Source organism: Taudactylus pleione, unplaced genomic scaffold (assembly GCF_031769625.1).
Source record: "Taudactylus pleione unplaced genomic scaffold, aTauple2 ptg000218l, whole genome shotgun sequence".
NCBI classification, from domain to species: Eukaryota; Metazoa; Chordata; class Amphibia; order Anura; family Myobatrachidae; genus Taudactylus; species Taudactylus pleione.
The window spans coordinates 12,790,137-12,816,789 of record NW_028284620.1 but is presented as its reverse complement, the minus strand read 5'-3'; the positions used below and the strand labels follow the sequence as shown (position 1 = coordinate 12,816,789).

The 26,653-nt window shown below is 43.7% G+C and overlaps 1 protein-coding gene across 2 annotated transcripts in view; it reads right to left on the bottom strand.

The window, feature by feature from the left end:
• The window catches only part of SORBS2 (sorbin and SH3 domain containing 2), a 325,434-nt gene extending 306,745 nt beyond the window's left edge, over positions 1–18,689 (bottom strand). Inside the window, exon 1 of one of the 2 annotated variants that reach the window (XM_088478777.1) lies at positions 18,129–18,689. The gene's annotated coding sequence lies outside the window, so the exon portion shown is untranslated. The remainder of the gene's footprint in view (positions 1–18,128) is intronic. The other variant, XM_088478776.1, reaches the window with a different exon arrangement.
• Between the last annotated feature and the right edge of the window lie 7,964 nt (positions 18,690–26,653).

Below are 26,653 nucleotides of genomic sequence, written 5' to 3'. Positions count from 1 at the left end.
ACTTTAACTTGCTTCTCTACTACCTGCACCCCCTGCCAGGGCCGTCTCTAGGGGTGTTCGACCTGAGCGGTCGAACAGGGGCGCCACCCATAGAGGGCGCACCCTTCCCCAGCATCTCGACAGTACTGTCCCGCTGTTCCACCCGTGGGCTGAAGTGGCCCACGGGTGGTCAAATCGGGGTGTTGGGGACCCCCACCGTCGCAGCTGTGCGGCGGTGCTGGGACCCCGGAGTCTGAATGGATGCTGTGCGCATTCAGTGCCGTGAGAGGGCTGGGGAAAGCACAGCTAGTGAGGCTTCCCCATGCCTAATGTTATTTGGAGGCGTGCCATAAGGAGGCATGGCCTTTGGTAATTAGGCCACGCACCCAATTTCAGCCGCGCACGATAAGGAGCACAGAGCACTTGGCCAGCACAGGGTGCTATTAACCCTGGAGCCGGCCCTGCCTCCTGCCCTTCCACCCTCATAACTCATGATTTTGCCACCTACTTCAAAGACAAAACTGGCAAGATGTTTTCTCATGCTAAATACTGCACACTCCTCCCACTTTTACCTACACTCTAGACCACCCTCAGTATATTCTCATTGCACTAAAAATCATCATCTAACCTTACAACCTGTCCCCTCAACCTTATTAATGTAAAACTTTTTTGCTCCCTCATTACTTACAGCACAGTCAAAAGGTAATTTCTCTCTATATTGACCAACCTCTTCTTTGGCACCCCCTTTACTCCATTGGCCCTTGTAACACTGTCTGATTCAGAGATGGACGGATTTGCAGAGCCACACACAAGCGGTTGTGCAAAACGGTCCATCTCCGATGCAAGTTCAGAAGGAAGTGTCAGACACCTCCTTGCTTCATTTGCAATCCAAGCATGCAAGAGGCAAGGAATCTGCGTTTGCCGACTTGGGGAGCGGGATTGCAGGACCTGTTCCGCACATGCGCAGAATGGGTCCTGCACAGGTGCAGACCCCTAACCATCGGATGTGTGCGTTCATCCTTGGATGAACGTACATCTCAGAATAAGGCCAACATTTCTATTCTGGTCACCTCCTACCTATCGAACTGCTCTTTTTGTGCCTTTATCTCTAATACACTCTTCAATGCACGTCCACTATCTGCTGGGTTCCATTCTTAAGGCGCATACACATAGAATGATATATAGTTACGATATGAACGTTAACGATATAGTTCAACTATATATCGTTCCGTGTGTATGCAATGAATGACCAACGATGCACACTCCCGCTGGACGATAAGGGCATGCATGCAGGCCAATTTGGATGATATCGTTAATTTTCCATATGGGAGAATGATTATTGGTCGTTCATCGTTAGTGATATCTTTGGTCTGTGGATGAACAATATCGTGTGTACCCAGCATTAGACTTCTCTTCTCTTGGAGAACTTATTTGCTCATTTGACCTCCACGACCATCTCTATGCTGATGGCACCAAAACTATACCTTTCCTCTCCCTTGATCTACAGTCAGGTGCGTAAATATTGGGACATTGACAGAATTTTCATATTTTGGCCTCTATTCACCACCACAATGGCTTTGAAATGAAACAAACAAGATGTGCTTTAACTGCAGACTTTCAGATTTAATTTGAGGGTAATTACATCCAAATCAGGTGAACGGTGTAGGAATTACAACAGTTTCTATATGTGCCTCCCACTTTTTAAGGGGCCAAAAGTAATGGGACAAACTAAACAATCCTAAATCTAGCTTTCACCTTTTAATACTTTGTTGCAAATCCTTTGCAGGCAATTACAGACTGAAGTCTGGAACGCATAGACATCACCAGACGCTGGGTTTCATCCCTGGTGATGCTCTGCCAGGCCTCTACTGCAAATGTCTTCAGTTCCTGCTTGTTCTTGGGGCATTTTCCCTTTGGTTGCTTTTGCAGTATGATTCAGGTCATTGTCCATCTGCACTGTGAACCGTCGTCCAATGAGTTCTGAAGCATTTGACGGAATATGAGCATATAATATTGCCCAAAACACTTCAGAATTCATTCTGCTGCTTTTGTCAGCAGTCACATGATCAATAAATACAAGGGAACCAGTTCCATTGGCAGCCATACATGCCCACGCCATGACACTACCGCCACCATGCTTCACTGATTAGGTGGTATGTTTTGGATCATGAGCAGTTCCTTTCCTTCTCCATACTCTTCTCTTCCCATCACTCTGGTACAAGTTGATCTTTGTCTCATCTGTCCGTAGGATGTTGTTCCAGAACTGTAATGGCTTTTTTAGATGTTGTTTGGCAAACTCTAATCTGGTCTTCCTGTTTTTGTGGCTCACTAATGGTTTACATTATGTGGTGAACCCTCTATATTCACTCTTGTGAAGTCTTCTCTTGATTGCTAACTCCACATGGATGTGTCGTCATCTAAAGTTTAACATATTTTCACTAGAGTCACATCCTCCCCTCAAATCTCCCTAACTGACAATAGCAGCATAATTTCTTCAGCCTCTCAAGCCCACTGCCCTTGTGTCACACATGACACTGCCCAGCTGTTTATTCCTCACATCCATTCCGTCTACCAGTCTTGTTGCCATTTTCTTACCAAAGATGAAACAGCATCCACGCTCTTATCTTCTCCCACCTCGACTACTGCAACTTTCTGCTGTCTGGCATTCCCCTCACCCAACTAGGCCTATTCTAACTACATAATTATATTAACTATAATGCTGTTAAGAACAATCCTCTTTTCTCTCAAATCTCCACATCTTTTACACCTTGTTTCAAATTTCTATATAAAAATTCCATTCTCTCCCCCACTCCTGATGTCTACAGGTTTATGATATTTCCAAACACTTATCCATTCTCTCCTCATTTCACGTATTGACTACTGTAACCTTCTTCTATCCGACATTCCACTCATCCATCCATCTATCCCTGCTATACTCCATTCTGAATGCCATGGTATACAGATCTCTCACCACCCACTAGGGGCAAACACAGGATTTCTAAGGGGGGGTTTCCGAGCTATGCTATTAGAGTGGGTACAACCAACATGAAAGGAACGTGAGTAGCATTTTTGACAGTGCTAGGCCGCTCTCAAACCTCTTTGCATACCCCTAGGCTAGTACTATGTGCACTACTGCCAGTTGCTCGCAGCACTCTTACCAAACTATCGTCCTTTACCACAGCCAATAACCCCCAAAACACTCAAGCATTAAATTAATAGTCTCATCACCTCAACTTAAATGAACAGAAACAACCATATCCCATCCATCATCCCACCACTAAATTAATAGCTCCCATCCACTATTGATTAACCCCCACCATCACCCCATCATTAAAATATATAAAAACCCCCTCCACATATTACATGTATTCATGAATCTGAGTTGGTGCCAACATACTGCTTGCTTTACCAGTGTAAGAGGGGTTGGGTACGGGATGCTGGCATTTGGGATCCTGACACCGGCATCCCGACAGGGTTAGAATACCAACAGTTTGATGGTTGGTATCTTTACCCTCCCCCTGTCCCTACCCTAACCTCCCCGATGACTAACCATAACCTCCTAGTGCCTAAACTTAACCTCCCCCCTTAGTGCCCAACTCTAACCCTCCCCCTAGTGCCTAACCTCTAACCCTCCCCCCAACCCCGCCATTACTTACCTTCGGGATTCCGGCGGTTGCGATGCCGGGATTCTGGCGTCGCCATTCTGACCATTTAATAAAATTAACAAAAAAACAAAAAACACAGAAATACCCTGGAATGGGGAAGGCACATCTACATATGAGAATATATTGTTAAAACATTCAAATCGAATAACAGGGGGTGTTGGATCTGCAGCCACAAAAAAAGGGGTATGGGATCTCCTAGGAAATTAAAGAAACTACTGAACAAACACCACTTTTGCAGCATTTAGATAATCACTTCTACAATGTGTCACTAAATCAAGGGGAAAACTGTGGATACTATAATACTTCAAAACAATGGGCCCGATTCAGACCCGCTCGTAAGGGCCGGCCGCTCGCAGGTAATGTGGGCGTTTGTAATTTATTTTTTTGGTCTACTGCCGCTCGCAAAGCTGTGGGAGCCCACCCACAGCTTTTGGGAGCGGCAAGGAGCCCGTCGCGATAATCGCGACAAGACCCTGTGGTTGAGTCTCGGCTTCCGCAAGGCCTAGTGGACTTCCTGCTCTAATCTCATGCCTGCCTTCAAGCTGTCACTCCTATCTACAAGCTATTCCTTATCACGTCCAGACTCTTCAACAGCCTTCAAATATTAAAAACGCACGGTGAAAACCAATCTACTTATCAGTGCTTACCGTACTTGCCTATACTAACGTCACAACTGTAAGAAACTCCACACGCACTCCTCTTTATTCTGTTCTGCCTCCTTCCAATTAGAATGTAAGTTCTCATGAGCAAGTCCTACTCTGTTTTCATATCTATAATTATTTTGTCTACCTTGCCTGTCCCTGCTTTATGCATGTCCTGTTCTGCCCTACTACCCAATGCTGCAGCGTTCTATGGTACCTTACAATGATTATGGATAGGTGATGATTATGGTGTTGGTGATGATAATGATGAGACCAGTTCCCTGGATATATAAATTTAGGGGATATAATATTTCAATGCCTAAATGAAGAAGTGCCACAGTAACATTTATTATGGAATTGATGCATGATAAAATTAAACCGGTCTCCACTGTGGTTTATTTTCCATTAGTTAGTTTAAACTAACAGCTACCAGATGCAAACCTCTCAGGGAGCCTATATTGCATTAAATTGTTCGCTAAAAATGTGCTAAATCCTTTTTACTGCTTAACTGTGTTTGTAAGGGAATAAACAGACTGCCATATCAACAACAAACATATCCAGGGATCTTTTGGTATTGGAACTTCCAGGAGGGAATTCAGGAGCTATAAACCAGGTCCCAGAAAGGACAATGGGCCAGATTCAGGTTGGATCGCAGCTGCAATTACACACGCAGTATCACTGCGAAGATATGCCAATCCTCTGAGATCGCTATGCCTTTGCAGCACAACAAAAGGAAGCCCACCTTATATTACACACATCTGTAATACTTTGCAAGACAGTGATAACATCAGGTACAATCGGAGCCTCAAGCACACTTGCACAAGGTCAGACCTTACTCAGAACTTACTAACCTTCCAGTACGCAGTGAGAACTCAAGCTGCGTATGCCATCGCAGTGGATAATTTATGCACGCCCCTGCAACGACGTTCAAACGCACTGGCATGCCTGCGTTTCACCGACCCCCCGTCACCTCCCACAAACAGTACTTCCTGTAAATCACTCTGCGTAGTCAGTGCGATCGCTGTCCCGAACGCAGTGACTCATTTGCGCACTGCGATGCACACGCAGAACGCAACAATCGTCTATCTGCGTGCATAATTGCACTTGCGAACCAACCTGAATCAGGCCCAATATTTGGACAAGTCCACCATATATGGAACATGGTACCCCTGTAGCCACAACCCCGCCAACAATTGGGTGAGGAGGACGGGAACATTTTGTTAAGTCTTTTGGGAGTATAATACATTTTGTATGCTGTCTCCTTTCGTACAAATTTATTTTTAAATCTGCTCCCCCCAACAAACTAGATGGTAAGTGAGAAATACACACCTCATAATTACAACTTGTGAGTCAGGGCTATTTTAAAACTGAGACATACAAATACATTCCGTGTAAAGAAGCATGTTGCTGTATTTTATTTGCAGTGGAAGTTTTTTGGCTCCCAGCCCACGTTTCCTTACCTTTATGGCTGCTCTGTACTGAACCATTTAGCACAGAGAGCACCGAAACACGTTACAAACTCTTTTACTGTTGCACCATTATGTACATAAGCTTACTGCTCACAAAGTAGTCTGATAACACTTTATTGGATGGATGTCACAGCTGAGATCAGCATCCAATAGAGCAATAAATTGTTCACGTAAGCTGTGGAGTGTAACCTAGATATCATCTATTCCCCCTAATTTGTTGGAATGACTGCCTGCTCCAGCTACTGTTGAATTCTATTTACTAAATTTTGCACAAAAAAAAAGCCATTCACAGAGATATTACCATGGCTATTTACCAAGATATTCATCCTGGTGATAGCTGCTCCAATAAGAGCCAGTCCCAGCAAAGAGTGTTTAGTAAAGTGGGACAGCAGGGAGGGGTGGAGTATAGAGCCTGCCATAGAGGGATCAGTAGATGCTACTAACTGCATCTATATACATGGCGTTAGCTATTGGGTCAATGGGCACGATTCTCTTCAACGCAAAGTGAATAGCGCCAGGAATCAGCTCCTGGAGATATTCAATTCATTTGCGCTGCTAAGGATTTCTTCTCCAACAAATGTCCAGGCGCGATGCTGTTTTCTGCCCTTAGCGGCGGGAAAACAGCATCGCGCCGGGAAGTTTAGTCGGAGAATGCCCGTTCTCGAGCCTAAACTCCCTGTTTAAGGCGCGAGAATGAGCCTTCCCTGACCTAACTTCTCACAGCATTGAATAGCTCTGGGAGCTCATTCCCGGCGCTATTCACTTCGCATTTAATTGAATCGTGCCCAATGTCAGAAAAGCTAAACTTTTAGGAGCTTGATAAATTACTACAGTTCACCGCCCCCATATAAAATTAAGGGGATAGCAGTATTGTGGGGTAGTTTGGTTAAAGCAGTAACTATCTATTGCTTTAATCAACTGTTAAATAGCCCCAATGAAAAGATTTTCTTTAAATGTAAGGCAAATAAATGCGTCATAAACAGTCCCCTTAGTCATATATCCTCCCCACAATGTAGAAATCAAGTCACATACAAGTTAAGAAAGTGAGAACTCTGAAATGTTCCATGTTGATTCAAATTGTAAAGCGCAACGGGATTTGCTGTGCTATATAAGAAATGGTTAATAGAATAAATAAATAGGGTTGTATTTAAAGACATCATTAGCGGCATGTTATTCAGATAATTTGGATATTGCTGTCCAGCTGCTGTCTCCCGATGTCTTTAGATCTCAGATTGAATGATTATCATTATCAGGGCCGTAACTAGGTAGTGCGGCTGGTGCCATCGCACAGGGCACGTTGTTTGGGTCTGTCAAATTTCTGTTTATTATCATTCTCACTTGTACCCCCCTCTTATTTCATCCCCAGCATCTCCTGGCCTCTCCTATCTCTTCCCTGGCCCTTCCCCATGAGGCCATTCCCCTGTTTTGGGTGCATCATGTCCCTTTGAAAAATGAGGGGGTGGCCAATGCTCTTTCTGGCACCGAAAAGGTCTAGTTACGGCTCTGATCATTATATACCGCATCTAATGTAATCAAGTTTTACTTTACAAAGAGTTGTTCTGTGTTTACATATTAGCTGCAAAAAGTGTAAAGCAACAACTAAAGGAGGACTGCACTTGTGGTAATCACCCCAATAATTAGTAAGAGTTGCACATTCCAGTTATTAGTCAGAACTGCCCATGTCTCTTTCACTATACCTTGGCTAACGTGAAAACTAACTTTTGGACCAACAATCATGACGTATACACTGTATAATAGTAGCTGCTCTGTATACAGTAGAGATGTGCGGTTTGGTTATCGTAAAAAACGAACACACCCAAACTTTGGGGCTCAGAGTCGAACAGAGTCTTGGCACGCGTCACTTTTGGGGTTCCGAGTAGAACAGAGTCCAAACTCGGGTCTGCTGTAGGTTTGGAACTTTTGGAGTACATGCTTTTAGCTGTTTATCAATTTTAAAGAGATACAAAACCGAACTCTAACACCTGAGGGTGGTTTTCCCAAAAAAAACAAACAAAAAGAAACGTGCACATCTCTAGCAACCAGTAGCTAATTGATATCCAAATGTAATACGATTTATTTGGGATGTCTAAATTAAAACAAATACTGTAGGTTGATGAGTCTTCTGAAATATTTTAAGTACAGTATTTTCGACCACCTCATTTTCATTATAAATGCAGGGACGTGCACAGCGCTGGCCCTAGCCAATTCGGTGCCCTAGGCAAAATTTTGTCTGATACCATTATATATATATATATAATAAAAGGCCGACCCCACCTTGCAGTTCCACCAGCCCCATTCCCCCAGACCTAGTGTGTCTCAGCCAGATTCCCTTAGACCCAGTGTGTCTCTCGGCACAATTCCCCCACTGTGTCAGCCTCATTCTCCCCTCAGCCCCAGGGTGTGTCAGCATCATTCTCCCCTCCAGCATGTTTCCCAGCCCCAGTGTGTCAGACTCTTTCTCCCCCTAAGCCCCAGAGTGTGTCTCAGCCTTGCCTCCCCCCCCCAGCCAAAGTGCATGTCTTAGCCTTCCCCCCCAGCCAAAGTGCATGTCTCAGCCTTCCCCCCCAGCCCCAGTGCATGTCTCAGCCTTCCCCCCCAGCCCCAGTGCATGTCTCAGCCTTCCCCCCCAGCCCCAGTGCATGTCTCAGCCTCCCCCCAAGCCCCAGTGCATGTCTCAGCCTTCCCCCGCAGCCCCAGTGCATGTCTCAGCCTCCCCCCCCCAGCCCCAGTGCATGTCTCAGCCTCCCCCCCAGCCCCAGTGCATGTCTCAGCCTTCCCCCCCAGCCCCAGTGCATGTCTCAGCCTTCCCCCCCCAGCCCCAGTGCATGTCTCAGCCTTCCCCCCCCAGCCCCAGTGCATGTCTCAGCCTTCCCCCCCAGCCCCAGTGCATGTCTCAGCCTTCCCCCCCAGCCCCAGTGCATGTCTCAGCCTTCCCCCCCAGCCCCAGTGCATGTCTCAGCCTCCCCCCCAGCCCCAATGCATGTCTCAGCCTCCCCCCCAGCCCCAGTGCATGTCTCAGCCTTCCCCCCCAGCCCCAGTGCATGTCTCAGCCTCCCCCCAAGCCCCAGAGTGTCTCAACCTTGCCTTCCCCCCCAGCCCATGTCTCAGCCCCCCCCCAAGCATCACAGTGTCTCAGCCTTGCCTTCGCCCCCAGCCCCAGTGCGTGTCTCAGCCTCCCCCCCAGCCCCAGTGCATATCTCAGCCTCCCCCCTCAAGCCCCAGTGCATGTCTCAGCCTCCCCCCCAAGCCCCTGTGCATGTCTCAGCCTCCCCCCCCAAGCCCCAGTGCATGTCTCAGCCAACCCCCCCAAGCCCCAGTGCATGTCTCAGCCTCCCCCCTAAGCCCCAGTGCATGTCTCAGCCTCCCCCCCAGCCCCAGTGCATGTCTCAGCCTCCCCCCCAGCCCCAGTGCATGTCTCAGCCTTCCCCCCCAGCCCCAGTGCATGTCTCAGCCTTCCCCCCCAGCCCCAGTGCGTGTCTCAGCCTCCCCCCCTCCAGCCCCAGTACGTGTCTCAGCCCCCCACCAGCCCCAGTGCGTGTCTAAGCCTTGCCTTTCCCCTCCAGCCCAGTGTGTCTCAGCCTCCCCGCCCCAGAGCCACCACTTACCTTGGCTGCTTCTTCTCCGCGGATCCTCTCCTTCCAGCAGCCCGGCCCCTTGTTATGACACGGCACGCATGACGTCATGCGCGCCGTGTCATAAAATGGGGCCGGGCTGCAACGAGTGGCTGGCTGTTATGTTGGTGGAGCCGGAGCGGCCGAAGCGGGCCCGCTCCGACTCCAACCATTTAAATAATGGGGACCAGTCGAAATGAGCTTCTGTGCAGAAGCTCATTCTGACCGGTCACAGTCACCTGATCGGCTGACAGGTGCGATGCCTGGTCGGAGCGGAGCTCCAATTGTGGCAGCGGCGTGTGGGAGGCAGCGGCAGAGCCTTGAATGCCCCTAAGCATTCAAGTCGCCCCTATGCCTATGCCTGGCTCTGGACGTGCAGTCAGGGAATCCCCTAACGTCATCTTGCATTGACATACATCATCATTCCTGGACTTTGTCCAGGAATGATGATGTTTGTCCATGCAAGATGGCGTTTTGCCTCTGAGTTCCGTTTTTTTGGAGGGAAAAATCTGAACTCGGAGTGCAAACTCGAACCTATCCGAGCCTGCACATCCCTAATATACACATATATTTTAATACATATATTACACACACATACTGTGTACAACAATTATACTATGAGGAGCAAGAAGAGGAGCATGCAGGCTGAAGAGAAGATGGCAAGTCAGAGGGGTCAGGGGAAGGGGCTGGCTGAAGAGAAAGGGGGCTAGTGTGACAAGGGGTGGTGTAATGGCTGGGGATAGATCCCCTTCAGTAGATGTACCCTCATATCATCAGCCACTATCCACGTGGACATTTATCGGAAATAGTAACCTGTGGCGAGCGAAGCAGAGCGAGTCATCATGCCCTAAGCGTGGCGACGAGGTAGCAAACTCGTGAGGGTACAAGTTTCTAAAGTAACAGCGCTTTAAGGGCATGGAACTGCAGTTCTGCCCTCACTCCACATCACATCCTGGTACATTAACTGAAGGGGACCCTATACACAAGCCTGGTATGACAGGGGGCTGAAGAGAAAAAGGGCTAGTGTGACAGGAGGCTGGTTTGACAGGGAGCTGAAGAGAAAGGAGGCTGATGTGAGAGCGGGCTGGAGTGACAATGGGCTGGAGGAAGGAGTGACGGGGCAGGAGGCCGGAAAGATAGGGCAGGAGGCTGTAGAGACACAGGGAGCAGGAGGCTGCATGGGGCATGGGGTAGATGGGGACACAAGTCTCGTTGAACCTCTATTGTATGATGACGACATTGGTTACATAACTTACACAAACAGGCATCTTCCAGACCATGTGATTTCCTACATGAAGAGCGATTACCGAGTGAAGACTCTGCCCAAGGAGGATCAATTATTTAGAGGTTCCCTATTGCAATAAAAACACCATATATGTGAGGTGTATTTTATTGAGTACACACAAAACTGGATTTTATTAGGGGAATTACTTAGTGGGTTGGAATATATCTAGCACTTTATGCCCCAGTTCCTATCCTGCCCCAAATTTCCCTTTACTTTAACCCCACGTGCTGGACACGCCTCCTCCCTTGCACACTTGGGGGAGGGGCGCCATTGCACGTATGTGCTCCGGGTGCCCTGGCCACACGCCATGCCTCTGCCTGCAGCCAACGCCATCTGAACTGCACAGTAGTATGAAATCAGCAACATACACACACGGTTAAAAAAAAAAGAAGTTCAGGTTAGCAAAATTGGAAAAGTAATGCAAATTTCAGAGGTATTTTTTTTTTTTTTTTTTAAATGCCTTGTTCAGGGAACTAGCAATAAAGAATCCATATAATAAATAACCAAAAATAGTAATCAAAGTCCAGATATATATGCTCAATATCTGGAGCCTTGTATGTTACAGTCTGTCCCCATATATTTAAAGTTTTCTGTATTATTTGTACTGTTTATGTGAATAATTTAATATATTTATATTTTTATAATCTGACTGAGATTAGATTGTCTTTATACATTTGGTAAACTACACAGAAGTTTAAGAGTTACAGCAGCAAGGAGTTTTTTCTGATATTTTATAAACTTAATTTTAAAAAGCAAAATACCCCAAGTTCTGCTTTTAAAAGCATTGCCACGGCTTAGTTAATAAACCACTGTGACACCAACTGTCAAGAATGCAGGAGGAAGAGTGGTTGGTCTGGAACTCTTGATAGATCCAGAGTCAGTGACTTGCACAAAATGGTGCTCAGCAGATATATCTGTAAAAGGTGGCTACTTTAACAAGTCAAAAATGTAGATTCAATTTTGTTAAACAAAATTACTCCATGATTGTTTTTATTTCAGATTACACTGGTCTACATCAACTTTTTTCTTTCAAAAGAACTAAATAAACTGAATTTAAATGTATTTTCATGCTGAATTCGAATATGCATTCAGATTTTCTTCCGTCGGGCAGGGATTTTCTGCTACATAAGATTAAAGTTATTATAAAATTAGTACTTGCGTAAGTCTAAATGGTAAATATACACCTCATTCTGGCTGACCTAAAAAGTTGTAGATCATTTCAGGCATATTTTGCCTTTGGGATGTTTCTCTTCATGGTCCAGCAATAGCCGGCCAGCATACTGGAACTCCATTTGCCTTGGTACAGGAAACTCTTCACTATGTAAGACAGGTCTCATTGCAGATGGCAAGTTAGGATAGTTAACAGTATATTTTGTTTTACATGCAATTCCTCTAATGTTAGCTAAGCAGAAATAGCAGTCAGTTGAATGGTCCTTCGGTTCCCTACAAAACATAGGAATTGCAAATGGCATATGCTGTGAACCATTTTTCCAGTCAGTGAGAAGCATAACACATGATACACAGCATATATGTGGGGCCCAGTTCTGAAGCTGGGTACACACTAAACGATGTGTGTACCCAGCAATATCGGTAGTGGCGGGACGCGGCAGGGGTGCCGGTATCGGTAAGTGCATAAACACTTGTCGATGCCGTCGACGAACGACGGCGGGGCGATCATGCTGCATTCAGCATCATTAACGATATCCCCAGATTGTGCTGCAAATACAGACGACTGGGGAGATCGTTCACGACCTGTGGAAGCATGAGTCGTTAGCTATCTAGTGTGTACAAACTAGACGATTAAACAAAATTGTCAAAGTTATATATGGTTATCGACAATACTGTTTAAAAAATAGTCTAGTGTGTACGCACTAGACCGTAACAATTCGCGATCCCGAGGTAAAGTTAATAGCACTTTTTTACAAGTTACCTTAAATATCGCCTCTGCGATTTGATTTGAGATTTGAAGGTTAATTCACCACACACATAACAGAGATTGTCTGGATGATTTAAACACTTTCTTGGTATTATTGAATATATTCTAACAACTAATATTTGTGCTAACAGGATCCTCTATAGTGAGAGACACCCTGTGGTCACAGGACAATGTACTGAGCCCTGATTGGAGGAACCTAGCACACATGCTCCTCTGACCCAACCAGGGGGTCGGGGCTACACCGGCAGGTCAGGCTGCATGGGGGAGGATGAGGAGGAGGCGGCTGCTGGAGGTTCCACATAAAAGGTGAGAAGGGAGAGTGGGGAGGGACTACAGGAGGACATATTGTTTGTATGCCTCTGTCTGTCTATCTGTCTATGTATGACAGGCCATAAAGAACACTAAAATATGAAAAAAGAAAAGTAACTGTCCCAAACACACTATGCCTGATGGAAACATTCTAATGACATATTGAATTCAGAATTTTAAACTGCACTAGAGTATTCCATTTTCTTGTGAAAAAAATCATGATGATCAGTGTTATATTAGGTGTTCAATGCCTTCGCTTCAGGAGTACACTGAGACATTGTAAAGTTCAATAAAATCTTTAAAAATTGGGGTATTCTAAAACTTTTGACCAGTAGTGTGTATGTAGAAATCACCCTATTACATCTCATTGCCCAGATGTAGTGTTTTCTATATCTCTAATACAGCTGCGGACCAGAACAGCCTGCACTGAACTAATGAGACCAAAGCTGGTAGAACGATACCTGCTAAGCTCTAATACATTGGTTGCAACGTTCAAGTTTTCCCAACAACAGGTGAGATTTTGAAAATTTCTGTCTATGGAAGCAAATGGGATAATTACTGACTCACAATATAGATAGATAGATAGATAGATAGATAGATAGATAGATAGATAGATAGATAGATAGATAGATAGATAGATTAACTCACCTGTCCACAAAACATGACCTATTGGTGGTACTATAGTTGAGAACCACTGCTCTAAAACATAGCAGGTATTATCTACAGGGATGCCATGTAAACGACATTCTTCAAGAGTCCCTTTTTGTTTTAAGCAGGATTATTAAATCACTATTTTTATTTCCCTGGGAACAATGCCTGAAAAGTCTTCCTATTACTAGTCATTGTTCTAATGAAGCCAATACAAAAACATTTGACACCTATGCTGAGTCAGTATATCATCAGGGGCAAACACAGGATTTCTACAGGGGGGTTTCCCATTGCTTGATATTAGATTGAGTGTGGACAGTCCATGAAGAGGACATAATTAGCACTTAACCAGCTCTAATATGCATGATACAATGTGCAGTGTATGTCATAATTCAGACAAATACAGAGCCTGCGATCACAGTAAGCCTCTAGATACAGAAGTAGGGCCATCCTGCTGGAGCTGAATGTTTTTATTTCAGATGTGGCCATGATTCCAGAGTATTGAAGAAAGTCCCGGAGTCTGGGGGAGAAGCAGAAGAACCTAGTACCAGCCCTGGACATGTATGTACACATTAGTCTCCTTATGCACTGGATAGTGTAAGTTATACAGTGTTAATAATTAACCCTATAAATATGCACCCCTAACAGTGCATGTTTTCTAGATATCCTAGTTGGTGCACAGGTGTATTTATTACTTACACATTTTAAAAGATCCACAGGGGTACTAATTATTTGTGATACTGGGGAGATCTTTAAAACATGCAGTTCAAGTAAAATGTTATTATATACTATTGCTGTTGTGGTCATGGTCTGGGGAGGGGGCTTTCCAGGCAACTGGAAACCCCACATGCGTTTGCCCAGAGCCGTAACTAGACTTTTTGGTGCCCTGTGCCAGAAAGAGCACTGGCACCCCCCCCATTTTTCAAAGGGACATAGGGCCTGATTCAGAGCTGGACGCTATTTGCGCTCGCTCGTTCAGAAAAAGGGGCCGGCTATTTAAATTGAGCGCTCGCTCTTTGCGGTCTGTTGACGCCTCTATGTCTGAGCGAGCGAACGAAACATGCGCTCGCTATTTTGTAAAGACGCCCCCTGGTCGCTCGCATCCTACGTCATCTCCGCTATTTATTAGATTAATCGAGTACATCGAAAGGCGTCTGAACTGCTCGCAGTGCTTGTGGTTGGATTTTCCTACCGCAATCATGCGAATAGTTCAGGCTAAGAAACAACCAAGTGACGTGGTCGATGACTCTGCTTTGTTAATTATGCACACCCTTAAAACGCCCGTTTTGACTGTTTGGCACGCCTGCGTTCGGATCTCCACTCCCCGTTTTCAAGCACCTTCCCCTGTTACCACCCACAAACGCCTCATCCTGTCACTCAAATGAGCAGGCACTCGCTATTTTGCGAGCGCTCGATTTCCGACCGCAATGACTGGCTCTGAATCAGGCCCATAATGCACCCAAAAAAGGGCCATGGCTTCATGGGGAAGGGCCAGGGAAGAGATAGGGGAGGCTAGGAGATGCCGGGGATGAAATAAGAGGAAGCTACAAGTGAGAATGATACAGTCAGGTGCATAAATTTTGGGACATTGACAGAATTTTCAGATTTTGGCCTCTATTCACCACCACAATGGCTTTGAAATGAAACAAACAAGATGTGCTTTAACTGCAGACTTTCAGATTTAAGGTGAATAGAGGCCAAAATATGAAAATTCTGTCAATGTCCCAATATTAATACACCTGCCCTGTGGTGCCCTGTGCGATGGCACTGGGCGCACTACCCTAGCTACGGCCCTGCGTTTGCCTATGATCATCAAGTAGGTTTCCAATGGATTCTTAAGTTTCACATTTGACTCTAATAATGTGTTATATTAAACTACAAAAAATAGAAATAAATCTTAGATATATATCTATCTATCAGTGATGCAAATGGCTGGGGAGGCACCGACTAGTATCACAGCCAGATTTACAGATACATATATGAACCTGAGGGTACATGTGGACATTATACAAAGATGCAGCAGTATATAGTGCTGGAAATTTGGTGTGTTTTGATCAGGGATGTGCAGAAAAGGTAGACAGGGGAGGCAGTGTCTCACCTGCCATACACTTTTTACTCCAGAGTTTTGACTATAAAAATGACTACAATAATACAAAGATATTTATAATATTTTCTTTATTTTTTTCTTATTTTTATAGTTAAAACTTTGGAGAATACCCAAGTATGACAGAAAAGGCTCTGCCTCACCTGACCGCACATCACTGATAGAGAGATAGAGATATATATATATATATATATATATATATATATAAACATTGATATATGGACCCCTACAGTTAGAATTAATCCTGAGATGAACCATACTACTGCAGTCAAGTAAAAGTCTTATTGATCATACTCTAGCAGCCCAAGGTTTGTAAAAAGGCCACATAGACCTGCGCTAAGGGAGTTGCAGGGTAACAGGCTATCTCGTTGTTTCATCCTCATTTACATGTTTTTCTTATCAATAGTCGTCGGTGTAAAGAAAACAATGCTTACGTAAATATAGTTATAATACATTTATTATATTAAATAGTTACTTTATACTGATACATATGGATAGTTGAGGAAGTCGATGACAAAGAGGACAAAAGCAGTGTTAGTGTGTTAAATTGGGTGCAGTAAAAATATGACCACTATCAATAATGAAGCTTTTAGCTTGATATGTGTAGCAATGCTACCAGTAAGTCACACTGACACATCCTGTAGCAAAAAGTCTCTTACACACCCAGCATTGTCAGAGTTTTACACCTCCATTGTTCTATTATTAATGCACATGATTAATAAATTATATTTCAAATAACTAAAATGACCTCTACATATTCTAATTAATAGAATAGGGTTACACACACACGTCATGTAATATCCCTTTATATCTTCAATATAAGACAGCTATGGCACATTAGAAAACATAGCTTGCAATGGTACAGGGTGGGGGAGGAAAGAACAAAATCAATAGCATCACAATGCATGGTAGAGATGAAGAAAACCCCTGGACATCAAAAGACCTAAATAACCATTCAAATGGAAACAACAAAATATCAATTTAAATAGAACACAATGATAAAGCCCCAAAACACACACACACACACACACACACACACACACACACAAAACAAAAATCTGATTACAGGACTGACGGCACTAAAATGTGACATTGTCACTGCGTTATTGTGCACAGAAGCTCATGTCAATAAAGTTTATATAAAGGATATGGCAGCAACATCAACATGCATAATGTAATTGTAACTTCAGCATCAATGTTTGACCTGATACAATGTGTTAAACAAATGACCTAGGTTAGCATTAACTATATGGAAATGTTCATATTTGCACACACAGTAAATGAACAAAGAAGATGTGTTGCATTTCATATGAAAGTATTATTTCCACTAGTAGAGTGAATGCAGCATATTTTCCCTTCTGCTTAGTATTGTGTGCTGAGCTTTGTGTGTAATTGAAGCCTTGAATAGAATTTAAGCTTTAAGTGATAACTGTCTCTGCTGTCTATAGTGACCTTTAGCAATAATAATAATATCCGATCTCTCCCTAAGAGACTATTCATGGTAGGGAATGAATTATTGGTGGGTGTTGGTCTGTGTTATGGTTCTGAATATCTGAGGAGTAACAGACTGGTTTCATTGTGTGGTAGATCCTGTTTTATGTGAGGGAAATAAGACTGTATATGCATATTATTGTATACCCAGGATCACACACTGTATGTGCTCCACTCCCAGCTTGCTGCTGCCTATTCTTCCACTTGACTCCATGCTATGAAACATGGGGGGTGTGCTAAACTGAGTAGTGGGGTGTATGTTAGATTTGATTAACTCTTCTATGCCCGCACTATTCTGGATAGTATTAAAAACACCCTTCTGCTGTAGATTAGAACAATTACTGGATTTACCATTGTTTACAAACCAGGGTAAACAAATGACTTCCTAAAATAAAGATGAGCCACCTGCCACTCTGACCTACACAACATAACATAACAATGATGGGACAGGGAAGCATCCCACAGGCCAAGTATTTGACATAACTAAAATCTTCCCATATACATACACATATTATATATATATATACACACACACACACCTGTATATACACGCAGAAAGATGTACAGTTTAAAACTATGATGCTTTTCAATGGGATGTAGCCTGGTGTGCTTGTCGACAGTCGTAATGTCAACAAGCTACGATTACGGGGACCCCGGAAGGCAGGCGACACAATGTCGGCAAGTGTGCGACTACAATATTTTGTAAAAAATGAAAATGACAGTATTATTCCCAGCATATCATAGCTTCGCTGCCAATGTGAAACCTATCTGTAGGTAACTAGTACTGCTGAGGTTGCTGGCTCCAACCTTCTAGGATGTGACCAATAAAAAGCTAATTTCTGGCACAAATATAAACCAAAAACTACTGTAAATAAAAATGGCTGAAATAGTAGATCACTTTTTTTTCTTCTTGCAAACATAAATGGAAATAACATTAATATTCAGCCTTATATGATATTTTTCCCAGCATGTAAAAGTATAAACTCTTACCTTGGTTTCACAGGTGAGCAGCAATCTTTGTGTGCTGAGCACAGAGGCAGTGGTATCCAGGAAGGGTAATGTAAGCCAGATACACTGAGGCTGGCTGAGTAATACACCTGCCTCTTCAATACTGCTGTCTTCTTGTATTAGAATGAAGAAAGAAAAAAAAAGAAGGCTTACAAAAAGGGCAACACCCTTTGTCTGGGTCACTAAGCTTCCCTTGTGAAGAGCTAGTACTTAGCCGTGCAGATAACGTTGCAGGAGAACCTTGCCTTTACAAGACAAAAATCCTACTCCATTCCTGATAGAGGCTATGCAGCACTATCAGCCTGCATTCCATACTCAGCTCATAGGGGAAGCAGCCAGCAGCCTGTAATGATGGGAGATAGAAGGCATTCTCAGCTCCAGTATGCTGACTATCAGCTGTCTTCCTACACTGCTGCACCTTTCAATATATCCCCCCCCCCGTTTTAAATCAAGACTAGGCAGGCATAATAGAGCACACTACTCCCAGGGAGGAAAATGGCTGCAGATAGCTCATTGGGTTGCATTGGCTTTTTGTAACTATAGCAACAGCCAACAGAGAGGCTTACACAGCAAGCATGGCTGACCATGTGCAGGTCATCAGCCCTGAATGCTAATTTCTTTCAATTACAGTTTGCTCTATCCATGTCTCTTCTTAACGTTATAATTGTATCATTCCAGTACATGCCACAATACCACTCAGCTCCTGTTTATCTGTACACTGCCTTAACACTTTTGCTGCCAGGGGAATTCAGTATTAAAAAAAAAAAAAAATTATCCAAATTTCAGTTATAATTAGTGACCTAGGAAGCAGATTATTGATTTAAATATCGATATAGTAATACAATAATAGTAGAGATTTGCATTAGAGTAAAACAATTATAGCATGTATTGTTATAGGGTTACACAAATCAAGTTATAGTAATTAAATAAAGATTAGGTTAGGTAAGCAGGTCAGATGGCTGGAAAGCATGTTATACCCCTTTTACACCGGAGCTAAAACCCGGGTTATTGAAGGGTTAACCTCGGGCAGCTCCCTGGTGTAAAAGGGGAGAGGGTTGGATTGCCGGGTTGAGTGACCCGGCAATCCAACCCAGGTAACTAGCAGGGTTTAACACGGGCGTAGCCCGTGAAACCCTGCTGTGAGAACAGTGCACTCTGGGTCATGATGACCTGGAGTGCACTGCTAGCCGGCCGATTGGTCTGTCTTCAGTGGCGCTTGGAGATGACATCATCTCCAAGCGACCACTTTCACTCTGGAAAGCCGGGTCTATGCAGACCCGACTCCGGTGTGAGCGGCGCCAACTCGGGAATATCCCGAGTCGGCAAAATTCCAGGTCTGATCCGGATAGGAACTTTATTCCAACTCCGGGTCAGACCCAGAATTTAGGTGGAAAAGGGGTATTAGTGAGATCAATGGTTATGTCACTTTACTAATACCCCTTTTACACCAGAGCTAAAACCTGGGTTATTGCAGGATTAACCCGGGTAGCTCCTTGGTGTAAAAGGGGACAGGGTTAGATTCCCGGGTCGAGTGACCCGGCAATCCAACCCAGGTAACTTGCAGGGTTTAACACGGGAATGATACGTGAAACCCTGCCGTGTAAACAACGCGATCTGCGTCACAATGACCTGGAGCGCACCACATGCTGGTTTCAGTGGCGTAACGTCATCTCCAAGCGTCCACTTCCATGCCGGAAGAGCTGGGTCACTGCAGATTTGGCTTCAGTGTGAACGGCGACGACTCGGGAATATCCTGGGTCGGCGCCGGCTAAATTCCGGGTCTTATGCAGTTTCGAACCCTGTTCCAGCCTCCGGGTCAGACCCGGAATTTAGGTATAGAAGCGGTATTAGTGTCATTTTGTGAGAATCCCCTATAATCATGACTAGTTACAACAGACCTTCATCAACCTGGGTGTATTGAATAATAAAACAATATAATTAAACAGATTTTTGTTTTGTGTAGGTCGACTATAATCAATGACAAACCTCTGAATGATTTAATACTAAAAATGATTTGCACTAAAAATAGAAATGAATGTGATCAACAATATGTTGGTACATTTTCTATAGAACTTGAATTTAATTACAAAATGAAGGCATTTAAGTGTGTAAGGGTTCTCGGCTTTGCGAAAGGAACAGTCTACTAACATGTAACAAGTCAAGAGCAGACACGGGATCAGTCAGTTTAAGGTATATTAATAAATGTTTGTCAAACCCCTTATCTATATAAGAATATCTAGATCTGTAAATCGATGAAAATGGAAAAAGTATCTTTAAAAAGCCCTTTAAAAAGCCGTCATGGCCTTGGATCACTGCAGTAGACCGCTTATGGAAAAGGTGACCATGGGATGATTCTGCATCCAACCATTGCAAATATCGTTATAGTTAATTTTAATAACATCCAAATGATTAAATGGCGACGGCAAAATTGTTACATGTTTGCAGATAACGTGGAAAAAAGTGATTTTTCTCTACGTTATTAGTTTTCACAGAATTTTATACTGTCTGAAATCATTCAATCGTTGGTAAAATCGTTCAAATCATTGGTAAAAACTGTTCAATCGTTCAATTGTTCATCGTTCATCTAACAGATCTGTGTATGCACCATTAATGGTGCATACACACGGTCAGATCTGTCAGATGAATGATGAACGACTGAACGATTTTTACCAACAATTTGAACGATTGAACGATTTCAGACAGTATTAAAATTAATGAAATCGTCAAAATCTGACTGCAAACACAGACAATGTCAGATATCGTTATCTGACACGCGGGAATGCGCATGTCAGATTTTTTTTCAGATATGAACGATTGAACGATTTTTTAAATAGTTATCGTTCAGATCTGACACAAAATCTGATTGTGTGTATATACACCATAACATTTAACTAGCACATTCTAGAAGATAATAGCTAAAATCTAATGGGTTGCTATGGGCAACATCTCTTCTAAAACTCACTTCTAAAAACTCTCACTTTAGTAAATTTACCCGTTAGTGTGCCTTGAGGTCCGAGGAGGTGAAACACCTTATGCTGGCCACACACATAGCGATATTTTACCCGATCTGGCTGATTCCGACACGCTGGTTGCACATCGCATCGTTAGATCTGCTGTGCAGTAGGGCGGATCTGACAATCTAGGAGGCGATGCACTGTGAAAGTCTGACTGCAGGAGAGATCGTATGAAGATCGTGTGCAGAGCTGCAGGGGAGAGTTTCAAGGGAAATCGTACACATCGGCTCATCGTGTGCAGATCGCTATGTCTGTGGCCAGCATTAGAGTGTATAAGGAGATGCTTCCTATATGGGTTTGAAATTATTTAGATGCTTTCACTTCAAGGTGTAACATTACAGTAGGGATTGAGGGGTCTATTCATGAAGCAGAAAAGAGCCCTGTTTAGCTGAAATCGCCCAAAGACATCGGAGAGGTAAGTCTACATTAAAGGTTACTAAACTAAACTAAACTACTGTATATATCGAATGATGTGATGCGAAATATAGTGATATCTTTTAGTAGCCACTTCATGTAGTACATGAATAGACCCCATAGTTTGTGAGGTTGAAAATAAACCTATTTGACATTTGTTTATTTTATGGAAAGCAAATTTAAAACACTCTGCAAGCCATCTGCACATGTAACTTCATGGGGAACAATTATTTGTCCAGATTAGTTACCTATGGGCCTGATTCAGCGCGGATCGCAACTGCAAAATCGCACGCAATGAAGCTGTAAAAATATGCTATTGTTTGCCGCCACTCACCCAGCATAGAGACACCCACTACTGCTTTTTCACATTTGTAATACTTCGCAGTCCTGCGTATACGTCGGTAACATCAGAGAACATCGGCCCCTCACGTACAATTAGAGCAGGTTTGACATGTTTCAGAATTTGCAAGTCTCGTCGTACGCAGTGAGTACTCAAGCTGCGTGGAAATCGCAGTGGCTAATTTATGCATGCCTATGCAATGGCGTTCATATGGACAGGCACGCTTGCGTTTTTGCAACCACTCCCTCGTCACCACCCTCAAACGCTCACGGCCTGTCACTCATTCTGCGATGGAGTCCACAGTGCGTCCGTAATTGCACAGTCCACAGTTGCCTGCTCTTTCTTAAGCTGGCCACACACTAGACCAACTTACATCCAACCAGCCAACTAGTTGATTGGTTGGAATGAAAATCTGGTAACGTATGGGAGTAAATGATGACCAGCAATTTGATCCTAAATGCCAGAAAACAGATGAAAATGGTCGGTCAGACAAGTTTGTTAAATGTTTGATCTAAACTATTTGTTCAAACAACAGTTTTGGTCCATTTTCCAGCATTTGGGAGCAAATAGCTGATTGTATACCTTACCAGATTTTCATTCCAACCAATCAACTAGTTGGCTGGTTGGACAGATAATCTTTAGATGTGTGGCCAGCTTTAGGCTGGGTACACACCTTGTAATCGTTCCGATTTCATATCCAATATCCCTTCAAGGCAGAACATACAACATTGAGCGTAGTGTTGCATACGATCTAACGATATATTGTATCGTATGATCGTATGCGATTTATCGTTGCTACCATACACACTAGAACAACCATCCATAGGATCCCCTGGAGATTAGAATAATGAGCTGTACAGTGTAAAGTGGGCTGTACACAGGGCCGGTGCAAAGTTTCTCGGCACCCTAGGCAAAATTTCTGTCTAAAACCCGCCACCCCTCCCAATACACACTTTTTAGCCCGTCAGGTCTAGAATCACAACCGCCATTGTCAAATAATAAAACACCCCCTCCAAGAGAATATGTAAAAAATCACTGTGCGAAATTTGCAAGTAGTATAGTCAGGGGATAGAGGTAGGATGGATGGATAGATAGATAGAACACACATTTTTATATACTATACACACATATATCTTATACACATATAGACTCAAAGTCCCGCGGCTTTTACTTTGTGACTCTGGGGGGGGGGGGTGCTGCCGCTGGGGTAAACCTGTTACACCAGGAGGAAAGGCAAGACCATGCCATCCCTCTCCAAAACAACTGCCTAATGGAAGCGCCGGCTGTGCTGTAAAAACGGAATTAAGGAAAATGCCATTTATCTGTGCAGTATTGCTCTGTATATTGCTGAAGTTAGGTGATCCTGCTGAAAGCTCTTCATAGCTTACTGCTCTACTTTGTTTTGCCTTGCTCTACAAAGTGTTTTTTTGGCTCAGAAAGAATGGATAGTCATCGCTATCAAGCTGTGGCTGCCTATGCTGTCATTGTGGCATCACTCCCTGATATCCAGAAGGCTCACAAGAGGAGGAGAGTGGAGAGGGTATGCTGGACCAAGGAGTGGCTGTTGCAGAGAGACTCCATGTCTCATATGACCTTGCTCACGGAGATTCGTGAAAACAATCCTGATGACTTCAGGAATTTTATGCAGATGGATGATGACACCTTTGATGGGTTGCTTGCTATGGTAACTCCATACATTGAGAAGCGAGACACCAAGTTCTGGAAAGCCATCACTTCTGAGGAGAGACTGGGAGTAATCCTATGTTTCCTGGCTACTGGCAGGTCTCTGGCTGATCTAAAGTTTGGATCTTTCATATCTCCGCAAGCCTTAGGGATCCTCATCCCCGAGACATGTAAAGCCATCATACATGTGCTGAAGCAGCAGTACCTCAAGGTAAGTAAAAAAAAAAAAGGACCAAGTTTTTGTGTGTTTTTAAACATTTATTTAAAACGCTGCAATCTGTGCAAACAATGTAGGCTGCAGCTTATATTAACCATTGCACTACCAGTGCATAACATTTTGGAAGCTTTTCAATTTCCAAAAGAAGACATTATGTCCAACATAGTATAAACATACACATATTGCAAATAAATCCTTTATCAATACAAATTAGCTTTACAAAATATTTGCTGTCACCAGACATATAAAGCGTATGGAGATAACGTACTTAGCAATCAGCTATTTTGCTAGTCACACGTTGATGTATCAGGCAGTGCAGAGATTTGGGCCATTGGAGAATCCGCCGGCAGCAACCAATAGGCCTCTGGACATCAATTTGCTGAATGTACATACAATTGGTAGATAGAGGCTGTTCGAGGGGCGACTTCACCAGTGGTCCACCTCCCTGCACTGCATGATCCCATACCTTCTTTTGCTGCTGATTGTTGAGTGCTGTATGCCCATCCACTTTAATGTGATGCAAATTAAACAGAATATGCTATATAGTATCTGACTAGCGGCACATTGTGTACTGTTGGTCTCTCCAACTTTTTTTGGATAAATATATAAATCTCTGTAAACAATACAGCTATATAAAAATGTAGACTGCCTGTGCACAACAACGGGAAAGGCAACATTTTACAGAAACAACATTTGCTCCGACATTGTATAAACATACAAGTATTACTAATAAAAACAGAATCGGGCCATAAAGATTAATGAATTGTACATGTGCTGAAAATTGGACTGACCAAGATTGTCATCCTATGACCCATATAGCATACCATTATAAATAGCTGAATGTATGGGAGTAGAGGCCCGTTGTGTACTGCTGGTCTCTCCACCATAATTGTGGTGTGGCTGGAACATGTGTTTGGGGGGATGTGGTTGAGGCGACAGTGGCATAAATGTATGCTCAGGCCTTGTTTGGAGGTTGGAGTGTTGCATTAATTGACCAGCTAACCCTAACCTAAAAACATCATAAATAATGCGCTCTTCGTGGGTACGTTGATCATCTCTTATGTGGCGCATTTTAAAGGCCATTGTTGTTCCAATATGCATCACTCTCGTCAAGGGGCTTTTGTAGAACATTTTGTGCTGCTGTCAGCACTTGGCATGTTAGCTGCACGTTGTCGTGTTGAAGGTAATTTTCTGGCTGAGCTACCCTCTTAAGGCTGCATGGTGGTATAGGCTTCTGTGTCACTTTCAACATTGACGCTTGACACGCCACTCTCTTGTGACAACTCCAAGGCATCCAGTGGCAAACGCAGGATTTCCAGAAAGGGGTTTCCAAATGCTTAATTTTAGAGCGAGTGTGGCCTGTCAATGAATAGGGCAGAATTAGTACTTAACCAGCTTTAATAAGCGTCATACAAAGTGTATTGTATGTATTAATTCCAGCATATACAGGACCAGCGATTACAATAAGCCATTAGATGTGTCAGTAGGCCATCCTGTCTGAGCTGAATGTATTTATTTTAGATGTGGGCACCATTCCAGACTGTTGTATCAAGTCCGGGAGCCTGGAGGAGCAGCAGAAGAACCTAGCACTGCCCTGGACATATCTGTACATATTGGGCTCTATAGCAGTGCATCTCTAGCAGTGCATGTTTTCCAGATCTTCTAGTTAGTGCACAGGTTATTTATTACTGACTGATACATGTTAAAAGATCCACAGGTGGTGCTAATTATTTCATTTGTGATACTGAGAAGAACATGCAGCACTAGTAACAATCTATTATATTACTATTTCTATTGTGGTCATGGTGTGGGCTGGGGAGGGGGGTTTCCAGGCAGACGGAAACCCCCCCTGCGTTTGCCTATGGCATCCAAGGTGATGTCGACAAAGAAGATTGTTGGAAATTAAAAATAAATATTACATGATTATTTGTTTAAATATATAGATATATATATATATATACACATCATATAAATTTTGCTCACCCATGCCGAAAAAGTTTTAGGCCCCCCCCCCCCCTCCCAAAAAAAAAAAAAATCAAACACACCCAAAGACGACGTTTCAGGTGTGTGGTTCATGATACAGTACGTGCCTTACACGTTATGACACACTAAGTAATGCCACTTATAACACAGTATGCCACACCGGAATGACCCTGTAACACTTTATGCCACACCATAATACCCCTTACAATATTATGCCACACAGCAATGCCCCTTACACATGCCAGACAATAATGCCACGTATAACAAATGAGATACAGTAATGCCCTTATAACAAATTATGCCACGCCGTAATGCCCCTACTTCACATTATGCCACACCGTAATGCCACATACAATACATTATGCCACACAGTAATGCCCCTAATAGCACATTGTGCACAAGGTAATGCCAAATACACATTATGCCAAATAGTAATGCCTATTACATCCCACCCTGACAGATCTACTTCACCAACCCTCCTCTCTGCTCCTGCCAGTCTGTCATCTCAGCTCAAGACAGGTTGCACAGTTTCTATGTCCGTGTAGATCCAGATTATTGGGAATATAGTTTATAACCTGTAAACTGCGTGTATCAAGTTAGTGCCCCTTATACAGTGCCCCCTGTAGTTGTGCCCCATATGCAATGCCCCTGTACTAGTGCCCCTTATGCAATGCCCCCTGTAATGGTGCCCCATATGCATTGTCCCCTGTAGGAGTGCCCATTCTGCAGGGCTCCCTGTAGTTGTGCCCATTAAAGTAGTGCCCCCTGTAGTTGTGCCCATATGCAGTGCCCCCTGTAGCTGTGCTCATGCACAGTGTGCCCCTGTAGTTGTGCCCCCTCAAGTAGTGCCCCCTGC